Genomic DNA, 18,740 nt, shown 5'->3' with positions numbered 1-18,740 from the left:
TTTTTTCTTTTTCAGAGACGGGGTTTCTCCATGTTGCTCAGACTGGTGTGAACTCCTGGACTCAAGCGATCCACCCGCCTTCACCTCCCAAGGTGCTGGGATTATAGGCATGAGCCACCATCGCCAGCCATACTTTGCCCACAACGTTCAAGGTTTTATCAATCCTCAAGCCTCTAAATTTTGATAAAATACTTCCTTTTGGTAAATATTCACCATAATACCTCATATTCTGTATAAATAAATGGAACTTTTCTTCAAGGAGCAGTTGCAGTTTCAAGCACACCCTCCCCGAGCCCCATCTCTCTGTCTCTCCCTCTCTCTCTCTCTCTCTCTCTCTCTCTCTCACTTTTCCTCCCTTGCTGAACAATTTGGGTGCATCACCTAAACCTACAGGCTGACACTCTTAAACACAAACAAAGCATTTACTTTAGAGTAAGAACAGTATCTTACAAGTATACTTCTCAATGAAGCAGATTCCAGAAGGTCTACACTGTTAATATCTTAATTGATCTTTGTCAGCATAAATCACTTAAATAGCCTCCTTATTCTAACCTTTCCCTGTTTGGGATTTTGAATTTTAAGAAGACCATATCTTACAAAGCAGTTTTCACAAACATAGTCAATGTGAGGGGAATACTTGGCTGCTTTGGTTTTCAATCCTTATTTTCCTATAGGTGCTACATTATTTGGAGAAAATGTTTTCAATTTAATAATGAGATATGATAATCAGACCTCATCAATATCCAATTGTTTTTATAATATCTACTTAACATTTAAATTGTTAACATAATTTTAACAGTATGAAAAACTATTAATAGATTGTCTCCTGAGCTCTTCATAAAGAAATACATTTATTAACACTGGGATGGTAAGAAAGTGAAGAATGAATTTTTGTTTTTCTATCCTAGCGACAGATCTACAAAAACTTAAGACCGTGAGAGTTTTTACTGGTTATTCATCTATTTCAAAGTTCTCACCAATATTGAAATGACTTCCACTGCATCTCAAACTAGGCTATGTCTTGCTTCTTGAATATTCCCTAGGAGGGAGTACACATGTACAATGTACATCAAAGTAGTCTATTCTTTGATAGATGGATCTAATTACTTCATTCAAATATTGAGCATTCTCTTTTACAAAGCTAGGTAGTGGGACAGATCACAAGTCAAAGTTCATGATATCAAGACATTTACTGCCTGTGAAGTGTCAAAGGATCATTTGGTACTTATCCCTATTACAGTCCTAACCACCCTCTACTATATGTATGGTACTGTGCCTTGCCTCTGGATGGAGCAGGATTTCACCACAGTAGAGCCCATGTTTTATTAATTTTCATACCCAGCAGTAAATGTTACTTAATGAATAATAAATGAATATGAGGCCCAATAAGAGCACAATTTATATAATATATATAATGTGTGTGTGTATATATATATATCTCCTTTATATTGAAGTGAAATAAATTATGCTGTAAACTGCATGTCCCTAGAATAGTTTTATCTTCTGATATTGCCCAACATAAGCATTTTTCATCTTTCTAAGGACAGCCTAGTGATCATAGATAGCTTTTAATATACTCCCTTCTTTAAACCACTCACTCTTTGTCCTTTTATATGTTTTCTATACATGATGATGATTGGCTAATTCTTTATCATACTGGTTACCCCTCTCTAGTCACACTTTTGTGTGTCAACATCCTGAATTATCAAGGAATAAAGTAGAAATGTGTGAGAGTATTAAAACATTTATCTTTATACACAAAGAATGCTTTCTTGTCAAACTTAATTATGTCTTTTTGTCTGGGAAAGTAGCCTGAAAATGGGAAATAAAAAGAAATATCAATTGTAGGGGGAAAGATGAGTTGGAGGACCTACATCTTTTCCCTGGCTTTGACAAAGATTATTTATCCTCCACACTTTTGATTGTGTGCTTACACAGTCTACACAACCTGTAAATGTAGTTCCATGCATTTCCCTTAATATAGTCAGTAGAAGAGTACATAGAATGCTTGAGTTTCTGTAAATGTGGTTTCAGATTCTTGGCTTCAGATTCCATTATTTTATGAAAACGTGTTTAGTTCTCACCAGTATTTGATTTCTCAAGGTCAGAAGAGTTCTGTGGTGCCTTCATCTGCTTTCTATTGCTATGGCAGCATAACTGAATCTGACTAGTGTACAAAGCAAATAAATTTATTTGTGTCATGGTTCCAGAGACTGAGAAGTCCCAGGGCATGGCAGCAGGCTCTGGAAAGGGCTTTTGTACAGTCATAACATGACAGAGAGCATCACACGGCAAGAGGGCAAGGACATGCCAGCTTAGGTCCCTCTTCCTCTTCTTACAAAGCCAGAAGTCCCATCATGGGGGCACCACCCTGATGATCTAATCTAATCCAATTTGCCTCCCAAACCCCACCTCCAATCCACACATGAATTAAGGAATAGTTTCTAACACGTTAAATTTAGGGGACATACTCAAACCATAGCATGTAAGATTTCAATGTGAGAAGACTTCAGTGAAACAAAGGCATCATTGTTTACAAATATATTCTAAGCAAAGACTTGTAGCACCATAAAGGTGCAGCCATTGAACCTAATATTATAAATCAAATAAACAAAGATCATTTCATTCTCCTATATCATAGCTCCACTTTCTTCAATACTGAACCTTCCTTCCTTTTAGTCTATTATCTCTGTCTTTCAACATAAAGTCTCTTCTCATCTCCTCTCAAAGATAATGTCTTTTTCCTTTGCATGTTGACTCTCTGTAAGATAAATTCTCAAACTTATTGATTGGCAAATACCAAAAAACAAAAAAAAAATTCACAATTTTTTTTCTTATATTTTGCAATAGAATAGGAAAAATTAATTTGTTATTTTTTTATGTTGGTAGAAAAAAAGATTATGTAAGTAGCCAATCAATATTAACACTTTGGAAAAAGATTGGTGGTTGTGGAGTTTTTGCTATTGTTGTCTTACTATGAAATCCACAATTTCTTACTCTTTCCCTGTTGTTGAGGAGAAGCTGGAAAAACAGGATGAACACATGATACTGTCATTTTCATTGCAGCATTATGAACTAAAGAGTAATTATATTTATAATGTTTATTTATGAATGTATAAAAATTCTGTTTTATAAATGTTTCATTTATTCTTCCTATGTTTCTTCCTTAGATGCCACAGTCATTAATAATTTCAAAAAAGGACAACTTTACTTAGGGAACCACAAGTGTTTGATATTTACAAAGGTGGAAATGTGATTTAATAGATTCTTGCCTACCCTGTTGAAAAATAAGTGTGACTTGCGGGAAATGGAAAATGGAAATAGGAAATGTGATAAATAAATTTGTAATAAGATTCCAAATAAGAAAAATCATTATTAATTCAAAATCAAACAAAAATTTTAAATTGAGACATTTAAATGCAAAAAGGACCAGTACAGAGAATCCCATTGTTTGCATAAAGTTCCCCACAAAAACAAGTATTAAGAAATAAAATTCAAACTCATATGCACACTTCCTCCTGAGAATTAGTCAGTAGATGTGACAGAAAATCTGAGCTGCTTAATCTGATTTTCCATCATAGATTTTTCATTATTAAAAATTAGGTTAATCGCTTCTCGGCCTTTTGGCTAAGATCAAGTGTAAAATTAGGTTAATGTTCATAAATTTATTTTTTAAACTTATTGATAAAATGTATATTAATAGTTGTTTGTGTCACAAAGGTTCCAGGAAAGAATTATTCCCTGCTGATATCCAGCTTTAATTGAGACAGGGAAACCTATCATCCCCCATAGCTAGTCCTAGTCAAAAATATGAGGTTCATTGCCTACTGTCTCTGCTTTCTTCATAATATATCCTTTCAATTCTCTCTACCTACCACTAATTAAATAGCTATGGAATGTTAAAGAATCAAAGTGCTGGTAGGTTAATCTATATTGATCTTACCTCCTCCATTCACTAAATAAGAAATTTAAGGCAAATCTTTTTCTACCTCAATTACCTTATCTATTACCTCCCTTGTACTGTTGAATAAAATAAGAAATATAAATAATTATGGGAAAGGATACATTTATGCATATAAATCACTTAAGCTCTAAGTATTAATATTTTAAACTTATTATTGTGATATTTTCTCTGGACTCTATCAGAATGAAAGCAGTTGATAATCTCCTGTTAATTACTTGGCATTTTAGCCTCCTCTGTCACTCTCCCTAAGAGTTTATTCTTCAGACCACCACCAGATTGATATTCCCTCAAGACAGTTGTATTTGTATCATTATTTTTGTGGTTACCCACTGTCTACTAATTAAAATTAATTGAAAATAAAGGTGATATCAGAAACATTTTATGTTAATTCCACCTAATAAATAATGTTTTATTTGATGGTAATCAGTGACAGTATATGGTAAAGAGACACTATCTCTGCATGTCAATATCCAGTTTTCCCAATGCCATCTTGAAGAAACCATCTTTTTGTCCATTCTGTGCTCTTGGCAACTTTGTGGAAGATGAGTTGATTGTAGATGTGTGGATTTATTTCTTGGTTCTCTGTTCTGTTCCATTAGTCTACACATCTTTTTTAATGCCAGTGCCATAGTGTTTTGATTACAATAGCTCTTTAGTGTATCTTAAAATTAATAAATGTGAGGCCTCAAGCTTTGTTCTTTCTGTTCAAGGTTTTTTGGTTACTTGGAATTTGTGGTTCTATGAGAATTGTTTATATATATATATATATATATATATATATATATATATATATATATTTCTGTAAAGAATGCCATTGGAATTTTGATAGAAATTTCATTGATTCTGTAAATTAGTTAGGGTAGTACGAATATTTTAACAATATTAATCTTTCCAATCCATAAACACAGAATGTCATTCCATTTTTGTCTAGTTATTTCATTACAGAAGACACAATCAATGTTTTATCATTTTCAGCACATAAATTTCATCTCTTTCACTGTTTATTCCTAAGTATTTTATCATTTTGCTGCTATTGTCAGTAGATTATCATAATTTCCTTTCTAGATAGTTTATTGTTTTTATATAGAAACATGACTGATTTTGATATTTTGATTTAGTGTCCTGCAACTTTAGTGAATTCATTCTTTAATTATGTTCGTTGTTGTTGCTGTTGTTGTTGTTAAGTCTATGCAGTTTTCAAAGTATGTGATCATGTCATTCGCAAGCCAATAGTTTTACTTCTTTCTTCCTTTCATTCCTTTTCCTTTACTTGGATACCTTTTATTTCATTTATTTGTCTTATTGCTCTGTATAGGACTTCCAGTACTATATTGGATGCAAATGGCAAAAGGGAGTATCTTTGCCTTCTACCAGGACATAGAGGAAAATATTTAAGTTTTCTCCTATATATTATGATGTTAGCTGTGGGATTTTAGTATATGGACTTTATTGTGTTGAGGTAAGTTCTTTTATACCTATTTTGTCAAGAGTTCCATATAAATGAATGTTTTGAATAAAATGAGTTTTGAAAAATACTTTTCTGCATCTATTGAGATACTCATGTGTTTTGTTTCCTTTCATCCTGTTAATGTGTTTGATTGATTTGCATATGTTGAGACATCTTTGCATATAAGAGATAAATCTCACTTAATCATGTTATGTAATGCTTTTAATGTGCTATTGAATTTGGTATCTTATAAATTAGGCCATTATCTCACACTATATTCAAAAATCAACTAAAAACAGGCCAGAGACTTAAACACTAGACCTGAATCCACAAAACTAGGGAAAAAGTTAAATAAACACAGGGAAAACTAGATACACATAAGGAAAAAGTTTCTTGACATTGGGTTGCACAACAATTTTTTTTGGATATGACAACAAAAACACAAGCAACAAAAGCAAAAATAGACAAAAGGGATTGCATCTAACTAAGAGGATTCTTCACAGACAAAGGAAACAATCGATACGTGAAAAAAGCAACCTACAGAAGGAAAGAAAATATTGACAAACATAGATAAGGGTTTATATCCAAAATACATGAGAAACGTATGCACCTCAATAGCAAAAACAAAATAAAACAACAAAAAACAACCTGATTAAAAAATGGATAAAGGGCCTGAATAGACACTTCTTCAAGAAGACATATAAATGGCCAATAAGTGTATGAAAAAGTGTTCAACATCACTAATCATTAGGGAAATACAAATTAAAACCACAATGAACTATCATTTCACACCTGTCAGAATAGCTATTATCAAAATGATAAGTGTCAGTGAGAATGTTGAGAAAAGGAAATCCTTGTACACTGATGATGAGAATGTAAATTGATATAGCCATTATGAAAAACAATAAGGAAGTTTCTAAAAAAATAAAAATAAACTACTAGTAGGTTTGGTGGCTCATGCCTGTAATCTCAACACTTTGAGAGACTGAGGCAGGAGGATCGCTTGAGCCCAGGAAATTGAGGTTACAGTGAGCTATCATTATACCACTGCACTCTAGTCTGGATGGCAGACCAAGATGCTGTCTCTTAAAAGAAAAAATACAACTACTTTATAATCCAGCAATCCCACTTCTGGATATAAACCCAAAGGAAATTACATCATTATCTCAAAGAGATATCTGCACTCCTGTGTTCATTTCAGCATTATTCACAATAGCAATATATTCCTAATTGTTCATTAATGGATGAATGGATAAAGAAAATGTAGTTATATACACACACATATATAAGCAATGGAATACTATTCAACTTTAAAATGAAAGGAAATTGTGCCATTTGTGATAACATGTATAAACCTAGAAGACATTACGAAAAGTGAAATAGGTCAGTCTAAAATAGACTTGCAGAGGTCTATTATTATAGAGGTTTAGACCCCTAGAGTCTAGGGGGAAGGGAAAATGGAGGTACATTGATCAAAAGATGCAAATTTTTAGTTCTGCAGGATGAAGAAATTCTGGAGATCTATTGTACAGTAATGTGACTATAGTTAACAACACTGTATGGTGTACTTGGAATTTCTTAAGAAGGTTGATCTTAAGTATTCTTGTCACAAAAAGATTTTTAAAAAAAGAAAAAAGAAAACGGTAACTATGTGAGGTGATAGATATGTTACTTAGTTTGATTTGTTCTTCATATCAGAATACATATGTATCTAAAAATATCAGTTGGGCATCTTAAATATGTACAATTTTTATTTGTCAGTTGTACCTCAGTAAAGTCAGAGAGGGACTAGAAAGAGAGGATATCTCTATAGGAGATATCTGGTGAGAGTTGGGAGTATATCTGTCTTTTCACAGACAAGACCTGGCAAAAAGAGGCATTCACATATTTCTTGAATGAAGGAAGGAATGAATGTGAAGCTTGAGATTAATGCTAAACTCTCTTCACAGACATTCGTTGAGAATTTCAGTTGCAGATTTATGAAGTGGGTATCCACTGCTTTACACTGTCAGCACCCATCCCTCTTTCTTTTGATAAAAGCACCTCAATATTAATTTAGGAATACAGCATTGCATGTTATCTTGGTGGCAACATCAACAAATGTACCCCCTCCTAGTCTGGGGAGAAGACCACCCAACAAAACTGGATCAATCAGCTATTTTAAAGAACTACTTTGTTTCTCTTTTTCTTTTTCTTTTTCTTTTTCTTTTTTTTTTTTTTTTTAGTATTGGTAATTCATTTTCTTTTGTTTGATTCTTTAAAAGCTGCCTACTATATTACCAATACATTTTTTTTTAGTCTAGGTTAGGTCCAGTAGGTTTCTGTTTCTTACAGTCAAATGATCCATCATCTGATATAGCTATCATTTATAAATAACATATAACTGACTTAGCTAGGGAAGTAGCCATCTAGATAAAACATACGTTAACTATTAGAGTATCAGTACCACACTAGTAAGATCCCACTGTTTGTATCAGTAATATTGATAGAAAATGATAAGATCACAATTATCGTTAAAAAAAAAAAAAACCCCTCTGGCTCAACTCAATTTAAATAACATCTGCATTCAACTCTAGAAATATAAGAAGGATGAAATCACTGAAGACTGACTGAACTGTACAGCTCCCTGGCAGACATAACAGATGCCTGTCACTGAACTTATTGCAATCTCTCTTATTTCTAGCCAAGAGAATTCTCGTCTGTTGATTCACAAACCATGAATCTGTCTGAAAATTAATGAATCAGCTTCTGGCAATAGAGCCTCCTCCCTCTGCAGTTACCTTGAGAAATCCTTCCATACAGATCCCCCAAACACAGTTCTGCAAACTGAAGTGTGTTCTGTAGAGGTCAAAATAATTCATATCCAAAGAGTGTCACAGAAAAAGTTGTTTAAGGGAAAGAAGTAAACTTATCAGGCAAATTATATAAAACTTTCTCAAACTACTGTGACACATTTTTCACATGAAAGGTAGAGTGGAGTTGTTTGATTTTAATAATTATAAGCACTCAAAAGCCATACAAAGTGAAGTTTCATAGTTCCCTAATTCTAATTTTTCTTAATTTTTTTCATAATCCCTAGAATTCAAGTTCTACAGATTTAAGATTTGGAAATTTTTCCAGTATTCACAGACTTTCCAAGACCAAACAGCAGAGAAAAAACAAAGAATCTGGAGGTTCCATCTCCATGTATGATCTTTCTCTCTCCAAAGATCAATGTCCCTTTTAATCAAGTCAGCCAATTTACATTCTTCTTGTCTTGCTGGGCATTTATTAATAGTGAGAGGTAGTGACTGACTTTACAAATTCCCTTATTATCAGTGCTAGGAGAGTCCTTTACATAGCACAGAAAGGCTCAAGTATACCACTACTCTGCACCCAAATTTTGCTCTGCGATTGGTTCACTGCCTAAATTTTCCTTTTTTTATGAAAATTCCACTGATAATATTCTGGTCATTTTGTAGCAGAATATGGGTCAAGCCATGCATTTTAACCATCCAAATGGAATATAAGGAAAAACAACGTGGAAATATTATAGAGAACATTTGTCTTAATCCTAAAAACAAGGAAGAAAAGTGAAATAGATAAATGTTTTAAAACATAGATTACTGAAAATATGAAGAAACATTGTATTTAGATTATCAAACATTCACTCAAATCAAGAAGAAAAACAAGATCTTTCTAAAGTCCAAAATTCAAAATCTCCGTGGGGATATGTATATAAAGGGGTTACATATAAGATCCAGTCTGGATGACAAAGGCTGGAGGATATAGAGTATTGTAAGTCTTTAAGAATCCTTACAGTGTATTTAAATTTTAGAGCTATATAAACTTAGGACTATGATCTGTAACCATTTATCAGTTGGAAATAAAAATAAATATCACAATGTTACACAATTAGAATTTATGCAGTTTGCATTCAGCTGATATCAAAGGGAGTACAAATTGTACTTGGGTCTTAGGCTCCCATAGCCTCTTCGGATTGAAGAATAAAATGAACAGGGGAAGAACTGGAGCAATAGGATATCAATGATGACAAGTTATACAAATCATTACAGATTCTTGTGGGAAGCTCATGAGCCATTTTAACATGAATAGGGAGAGCTATACCAACAATTACAGTTAATTACCAAACAGTGCTTCTCTGGGAATCAACAACATTTCACACTACAGCCTCCCAAGAATGGCTATTTTGAGTCATCTGACACCTAAAGTTTTGTGTACATGAAACAGATACATGTTAGCAGTAAGATGTGAAAAGTAAATTTGGGGCTACCTAATAAATGTGGATTAAAATTTTTGCTTTACAGACATACTAATCTTTTAAATGTGTGAGTAATAAGGCTTCCTTCCCCTCTGTCAGATTTTTAAAGGTGGTTGGAGACCTAAAATAGGTATCAAAGCTCTGCCTATATTGAACCTCCACAAGGGCATCTATGGAAAAATTTGAGTGATTTGGAATCAATTTTAATTCCATGAATATGCATACCTCTGTTAGATGTAGGACACTCTCTGATATTAGTGTCCTTGAGGGTTAGTAATTGAATGTGCATTATCTTTATTTATTTTTTTGTTTTTCTGTTCCATAGCTTTTTCCTTTTAGAATTTCTTTCCCCTTTTGTTTGCTATTTTCCTTTTTGGGGAGCCTCTAAACCCTTGTTCCAAAGGGTGACCTGAAATAACACTTCAGTATATTTGAGCAAGCACAAAGATTGTCCTCAGGCATTCCCCATGAGAAATTTCAACGCTATCTCATCTTTTCAAAGATACGATCAGATGAGACCCTGAACAGATTCTGAATCCAACTAAAGATCTAATTAAGTAACCCTAAGAAAAGTTCCCATTCAGAGATTCTGTGCCTTTATGAATTTCCTCCTAATCGTCTCTTAGAAGGTAAACAAAATTCCCCTTTTTCTACATTTGAAAGCTAGCAACAATGTGTATGACCTTGACCACAAGAAAGAGTTCAGTATTGCCAGGACTGGAAAAATCATTGACAGTGCATCGCCTATTGAAGCTGAAGGAGCAGTGTCACTTCTGTCTGTGAGGGCAAGCACATTAAACATAAAGGCTAATCCTTGGACGCACAGAGCCCCACTAATCCTTGTAAACCATAAGCTGCTTTACAAATTTTATCATGAACTCGCAAAGCTTGTTTGCAACTCTAAAAATCAGAGAATTACTGAAACATTTGGTTGGAGGACCCAGTAAGGTCATTCACTAGCAACATTCATTAACCTATCTCTAGTCAGCTTTCCTTAAAGTTTCTCTAACAGAGAAGATTCTCTTAGTCGCAGATTTCTCAGGGAAAGACACTCGGTAACCTCTTTTGTATTTCCTTCCTATTTGAAAACATCTGAAAGGATAGATATTGTTTATTATTAACTTCCACCTCTTTTTTTAAATAAATAAACCCTTAAAAATAAAACAAGGCAATAGTCCACTGGGTTAGAAGAAAAAATAAATCCCATAAAGAAAAGTAATTCCAAAAAAATGTATTGAACCGTATTCACCACTTTTTCCTAAACACCTGTTTTAAACATTTGATGATATGCTGTGATAGAATTTATCCATACAGCATATAAAGCTGTTTCTTATTTGGTCTCTGCCTATTTTTACAGCTTTACCTACCACTACCCTACTTTTCTTCCACACCAGCTAATACCAGTCGTATTGATGGTACCTGAAGTTACCATCTCTATTTTCTCAATCTTGAAAACTAATATTGTTCTTTAAGACATATTTTCTCCCTTGTGAAGCTTCCCTTACCTCACTTTAATCCTCTTTGTGTAAATTATTTTCAAACTGCATTCATATTCATATATTTATACATATATATAGAGAGAGAGAGAAAGTGTTCAGATCACAATATATGATTAAATCATACATATTTCTCTATATTAGGTGCACTCCCCTTCAAATTAGGAATTTGGTTTTATTTTCTTTTATATTATTAGTGGAAGGCAAGTCATTTGTCCTAAATAACACTGGATAAATTATATATGAGTTGTGGACCTTGTATTTATAAGACAAAAATGTACTGTTTTCATTTGATGTGTTTTAAACACTTTTCCAAGAATTTTGAATATCATTCACATTTCCTTAGTGCATTTAGAATCACGGCTGATGCCATGATAAGAATCATTTTAAAAGATGAGAACAGAACACCAGTAAAGAAATTTTGAGTTATCTTCTTTTTGATAGACAGAAAAACAGTTGGTAAAAAGACTAAAAATGAGTAATTAATATCAAGTGATTAAAAGTAGTCCATAGTTAAAATTACAATAATTAACTTTGACATGGTATATAATACCTAGAGAAAACTAACTTATTATATATGTTGTATTAATTACAAATGTAAAATGTTACAAAAGGAGAAATTAACTTTTTGTAAATCCTGAGTAATATTTTATTCTCTGTTCAGCATAAAAATATCCTGAACACCTGAATATATTTTAGCCTATATGTATTTATCTCGTATATATTGTCTTATCTATATTTTATCCTATTTTCAAAATGTGTAAGAATCAGAAGATGCCAAAGGACTGTCTCTTGCAAGCATGAATTTTAAAACATCATTTATACCATAATCTTCTTATTAGACATCTAGGACTCCAGAGCCCAGTATTCTTTGATATATAAATTACTAAGAATTACTTATTTAAATTTTAGAAATTCAATTTACCTTAGAACTTCAAATAAATATTTGATAATACTATTTTATACTTTTCTAGAGTTTCTATTTTTTTAACCAAAGAGAAGCTCTTCTACTAAGATTTATCTAAAGCAACACCAATCTAGGCAAATATTAGTAGATTTAGAGATAGAAAACTGAAGCTCAGAGAGAGGTTTTGTAACTTATTCACAGATCACTCTGATAATTCATAATATTGTGCTTTGAAATTAGGTTTCCTAACACAGTGCCTCACACACATACCACTGTGTATCATAGCTACGGCTGCAGCTGGGATGCAAAGTTAGGGTTTAACTTCAAAACAAGAGAAATAAATCTGGACTTCTAGTTTCAGCTCTGATATACAAAGTGTTTGGAAAGCCTTTCTCCCACCCTTATAATACAAACAAGTTAGACAAACTAAAAATCAATGACATTTCTTGGACATATTAGAGAATTGAGGTCAAAGGGCATCACTATAAAATCTGAAGACACAGGCACATCAAGAGAGATACAGCCAAGATTTATTTTTCTGGAGCAAAAGCCAATGGCCCATGAACTTCTAGTAGCACTTAAATGATAATTTTTATGAATTTCTGGAGCCTGAATGCAGACTCACTTGAGAGTGAGAAACTCTTGGTGGCCATAATATTAGTGAAGCCCCCGTATATACATGGGTTTTACCTCTAGGAACCCTACAAGATCCTCAAAATGGGCCAAGAAAAATCCCCTGGCAGGTCTGGCTGGGCAAGAGGGAAACTAACCATTTTGAAGTATATATCAAGTGTTCTTCATAGTGAGGACTTGCTCTCCGATAGAAAAGACTTTACTGGGATGCTAAATGACCTAAGGTAGGGTCAACTCCAACCCCCTTTGCCTTTCTGTCTCATCTGAAGGTGGGGGGAAGCCGAGTAACACTTGTGAAGATTATATAGTTCAGAGACAAGACTCTCCAAAAGGCCGAGATTTCATCAAAATATTATAGAATGTTTTCACTGTCTTATTATTTAACGATACATCAACAGGTTTCCAATATAATAACAGTGAATTACGAACAACAGAGCTTCAAGACACAGACTCCATTTAGGAAAGAGTTTTTAGGAAAGAGTTGTCTGTCCCCCAAAAAGGACAGACAAAACAAGAACAACAGGGAAAATGGAAACTTTTGGCACCTACTGCTACAGCAAACATTGAACATGGGCCAGCTCCTAGCCAGGTAAACATAATCTCACACCGTAGAACTATTTACATCTTCTACTACATCATACGTCATGCCTAACTTTCAACCAAAAGTATAAACCATTCTATAAGAAAAAAAGCACATTATCTGCAGAGATAAACCGAGTATCAGAACCATCTTCAAATATGGTATAGATGTTAGATTTATTAGCTAGGTAATTTAAAATAATTATAATTAATAAGTGAAAGGTTCTAATAGAAAAAATAAACAACACACAAGAGCAGATGGGTAATGTAAGCAGAGAGGTGGAAATGCCAAAAAAACCCAAAAAAATATAAATTAAAAAATTAACATAAATGAAGAATGTCTTTGACGAGTTCATCAGTAGACCAGAAACAACCGAGAAAAGAGTCAGTGAGATTGAAAATATGTCAATAAAAATTTTCCAAGTTGAAATGCAAAGGGAAAAATAAATTTAAAAAAAAGAAAACAAAATGGAATATTCGAGAATTGTAGGACAATTTCAAAAGGGTTAACACATACGTAATTGGAATACCAGAAGGGTAAGACAGAGAATGGTGCATAATAAATACATGAAGTAATAATGACTGAGGATTTTCCAAAATTAATGATAAACACCAAACCACAGATTTAGGAAGCTCCATGAGCAACAAGCAGGATAAATACAAAAAATATATATATACACTTAGGCATACCATATCAGAATTGAGAAAAACAAAAACAAAGAGAAAATTCTTGAAAGAAGCCAGAGTGAAATAAAAAGCCTTATTTATAGAGGAAAAAGGGTACAAATCACAGTAGACTTCTTGTTGGAAACCATGTAAAAATGATGACACTGCAATTAAATATTTAAAGTGTTGCTAGAAAAAAATCAATAATTATATATATGATGAAATTATCCTTCAAAAGTAAAGGAGATAAAGACTAAGAAAAACAAAAATTGTAGAAACTTGTTGCCCATAGACCTGCCTTGCAAGAAATGTTAAAGGCAGTTCTTCAGGGAGAAGGTAAATGACAGAATTCAGAAACCTGGATTTTCGTAATGAAAGGAAAAGCATCATAAAAGCAATACATGAAGGCAAAATAAAAAGCTCCCGATACTGACACAGCATTTAAACATAACAATTTTTCTACAAGAGGAAATGCTCAAAATGTAATTTTTAAATATAATTGTGTTAATTTAGATTTCATTTTTCTGATTTTTAATTGGTCTGATAAATACATATTCAGAGTACTAAAAGTAACAGTATATTGGATGTTTATGGCATTTGGATAAGTGAAATAAAAGACAGCCATGTTATAAGGGAACATAGAAGGGAAGAATTGGGTAGCACATGGACTTTGTTACAAGGTCCCTGTGCTACTCACGAAGGAATGTAGTGTTATTTGAAAGTGGATTAGCTGCAAATGTGTATTTCAAAGCCAATAGCAACCATTAAAAGCTTTGTTAAGGCATTATAATTGATATGCTAAAACAGGAAAGAAAACGGAACTTTGTAAAATGCTCAAAGTCACAATAGGCAAAAGAAGTGAAGATTTTTTAAAGTCACAAAAACCAAATGCAGAAAATAGAAAACCATTATAAACATGGCAACTATCAATCCAACTAAATCAATAATGATTTTATATGTATATTGTCTAAATACACTAATTAAAGACAGAGATTGTCAGAGTGTTAGAAACAGACCCAACTATATTGCCTACAAGAAACCCACCTTACATATAAAAACACAGATAGCTCAAAAGTAAATACATAATATATACCATGCTAGCACTAATAAAAAGAAAGCTGGAATATATAATTTATTTCAGACAAAGATGACCTCAGAGAAAGAAATATTCTCAGGGATAAAGTGGGGCATTGCATAAAGATAAATGTGTCAAATCTCCAAGAAGACGTAGCAACCCTTAATATGTATGTATCAACAACAGGGCATCATAATATGTGAGACAAAAACTAATAGAACTGCAAGGAGAAATAGACAAATCCACTGTTATAGGTGGAGACTTGAACACATCTCCACCAGTAATTGATTAATCCATCATCAGGCCAATCTGTAAGGATATAATTGAACTGAACAACACCAACTGAACTTAATCAACTTGATCTCATTGACACTTATACAGAAAGAAGCCTCAGCAATTTCCAAGGACGTATGAAGTTGGATCACCTCTGTCCACTTCACCTTGCTGATATGAGGATATATTGAGAGAGAGTGTGTGTGTGTGCATGGGTGTGTGTGTCCAGTCCAACACCAGGCGTGATACTGAAGCAAGGTATGACTTGAGTGTATATTTAATCTGAATCTTTAATATATTTACCTATACTTATTGTTAAAAAGGTACTCTTTCTACTGTACATACCTCTGGAGAAGTAACACTGAGCCTTGGCCTGCTTTCAGGTGCCGTGCTACCCCACTGTTACCCAGACTAGTGGCACAGGTTATGCACACTGAACCCTCAGCTCTGCTGCTCTCTGGTTTTAGATCGACCTCTCCATTTGTCTTACCATGGGCCTTGCCATGACCCAGTAGATGTATATAGTTCCAAGTTCTCTCCTGTTCATTAAATTAATGCCTTTAAAGCTTTATGGTTACATTTAAAATACTTACTATTTCACTGCAATTAAAATTTAAAAAAATATTTTAATGAAAAAACTCAGTGCTTGCTACTTTGTACAGAAACTGTGTGGCCCATAACTAATGACCACATTGGCCCACATTGAATTAGAACTATACGGACCACTGGAAATCAGGACTAATGAGACACTCCAGTAAACTTTTCAGTGTCTTCATATAATGTATTCCATCCAAAAGTACATGAGCAAGTTTCTCAATGTTTTGACATTTCCAACAGCAAGAGAAAATCCAGGCAATGCAATTTTTTAGTCCAAATATAAAATATTCAGTACATTGTCAAATTTTATTACAATCACAGGGAACATGGGATAAAATCTGATCTATTCAGGGAAACCTGAAAAATACTGTCATGCACTTACGACCTATAACTGACCTCCTGTTAGTAGTGAAGAGAAGGGATTGAATAATCTAAATTAACTAACTGGTCTTAAAAGGAGAAAACTGTTGCCTTTAATTTTTTTTTTCTTAACCAGTAATTAAAGCATGATAGTTATGTTTTCTTAACCAACAAACAAAGCATGATAGTTATGTTTTCTTAACCAGCAAATAAAGCATGATAGTTGTTTATGGTCACAGTGCCTGGCATGCAATAAGCTCTCAACAGATATTAACTGTCTCATCTTTTTCCACCCAGGAACCCAAGGCCAAAGGTTACAATCCATGTGTTATATGAACGCTGAATGTAATAAAATTTGACTGTCATTTGCTGCGTGCAGACATATCTGCCTTAATAAGAGCTATTCCTTGGTATATTTGCATTGTCAATACACATCTTTTCCTCCTTCAGCTTCATTCAGCAGGCCCTGTGACGTCTCTGATACAAATTCTACCCCAGTGGCAGCTAGAACACTGCTGGCATCCCAGGAGGAACAGAAACAAGTTTGCTCCACCTCTCGATCTGTACTCTGGGCTTGGAACTAGCAGATATCTTGATAAGTCTGCCCAGTCTTGCTTCTCATTAAGGAATATTTAACACTCTCCAAATATTAATAAGGATCTTCTTACAAATGTGATCTTACTTGGTAGCAAAGCCTTATGGCTTTCTTTTTAAAAACCAGACTGAAAACACAGCATAATCCTTCTGTTAATAAGGAAGGAGAAAAACAAAGAATCAGTTCTTTGCTTGTGGCAAGGAATATGTTGTTAAACTTCCATGCATCTGTGGACTCTGTAAAAAGAAAACTATTACTAATAATTTTCAAACATAAAGTTAACTGTGACTCCCGATGAAGCTTCTTCCCATAAACTAGAATCCTTTTAATCCTGAAGCTGTGTATTTCAAATAAAAAAAAGTCACCTGAGTCTTTCTTTAAATGTGTTTAATGAAAAGTTCTTTTTTGCCAATGTGTGTCAGGCACAAGCAGATTCAATTCTTAACAAATACTCCCTATTTGCCTAAACCACAAAACTATTAGTGCAGTTGAATATATATTTACTTGATATCTATGCTGTGCAAGACTATGCTTGTTGTTTTAAGGAGTATAGGTAATATTAAGTGTCTGTTCTCACAGTCCAGGCAAATCTATACATAAACCTCAACTCCACCACTAACTAGCTGTGTTAGCTTTGATTTTCTTATTAGAGCATGTTCTAAGGATTGTTTTGACATGTTTTGTTCACCGTAGACATGTCTTGTGCTACTGGGAGAGCTTACACTATAGTCTGAACTTCTACAGAGCTTTTTCCTACTGTGAACCTCACTCAAAGATGACAACCTTCCATTTCACAAGGTAAATAGACCACAGCAGTATTCCCAAGTACGGAATATGCTAGCTTCGCCCCAAAGAGGCCTATAAGAGGTTGTGCTTCCTTCCTAGTGGTGGAGGTTTTACATCGTATTCATTTGTCCTTTACTTTGGGAAGGACAGGATGTCCCATTATGCCCTCAAAACCAAGGGTCAACAAACTACTGGCCACAGGCTAAATTTAGCCCACTGCCTCTTTCGTGTGAGTAAAGTTGTATTTTCATACAGTCCATTCATTTGCAAATTGTATATGGCTATATTTGTGCTTCAATGGCAAAGTTGAGTAGTTGTGATGGTGTCTGGCCTGCAAAGCCTTAAATCTTAACTATTTGACCATTTGCAGAAACAGTTTGCCAACTGCTGCCCTAAACCTCTGAACACTTAACAGTTCCTCTAATGTGGCAGATATCTGAATCTTTATAGGTTTTATGTCTTAATATCTGTTGTCCATGTATTTTTCCAAACCTCTAACCTATTTGCCAAATCTTGCTCATCTATTCTGATTAAATAAGTTTATATGCTGGCATGGGCACCCTATGATTTTTAACTTCTTAATGATGAATCACATTTAGGCTTCCACTATCTTTCTCCAATGCATCAATAGCTCCCAGCAACAGTCATCCAATCCCATAAGGCTTTTACTGACTTCTTCCCCGTACCTCTCAATTACCTGATATATTGTACCAGAAGAGCTTTTTCATCCAATAATATACTTTCCCAGTCCTCTATCAGTGAAACATTGGACAACTGTACTGCTATATCTTGCCAAGGTTATCATTCCTCCTCGTACCAACTCGTAGGTGATGCACCTCTCAAATTCCACTTTAGTATCTGTCTTTGTACTACCCCTGGTAGCCTAAGATCAACCGTCATGGGTTGGGTTCCTTAGAAAAGGAGATGGATTTATATGCAGCAGAACTTTTGAGGGTGTGCGCTAAAGATCAACTCCCAGAAGTAAGGAAAGCAGAACTGGGCATAGGGAGGAATTGAACTGTGATTTAGTTGTAACAGAGAACGCAGGTGATTCCATGGAGTGCTCTGGGGCTGAGCTGGCCCAGATTAAGTCTGGAGGGT

General features: G+C 34.0%; 1 pseudogene; it reads left to right on the top strand.

Annotated features, from left to right (window-relative positions):
* The first annotated feature begins 3,607 nt into the window (after positions 1 to 3,607).
* Positions 3,608 to 3,760, top strand: LOC114676659 (U2 spliceosomal RNA; annotated as a pseudogene).
* Positions 3,761 to 18,740: the final 14,980 nt, after the last annotated feature.

The sequence above is a fragment of the Macaca mulatta genome, chromosome 2, assembly GCF_049350105.2.
Source record: "Macaca mulatta isolate MMU2019108-1 chromosome 2, T2T-MMU8v2.0, whole genome shotgun sequence".
NCBI lineage: Eukaryota > Metazoa > Chordata > Mammalia > Primates > Cercopithecidae > Macaca > Macaca mulatta.
Note: the sequence above shows the minus strand (reverse complement) of the source record. Positions and strands in the feature narration are given on the sequence as shown.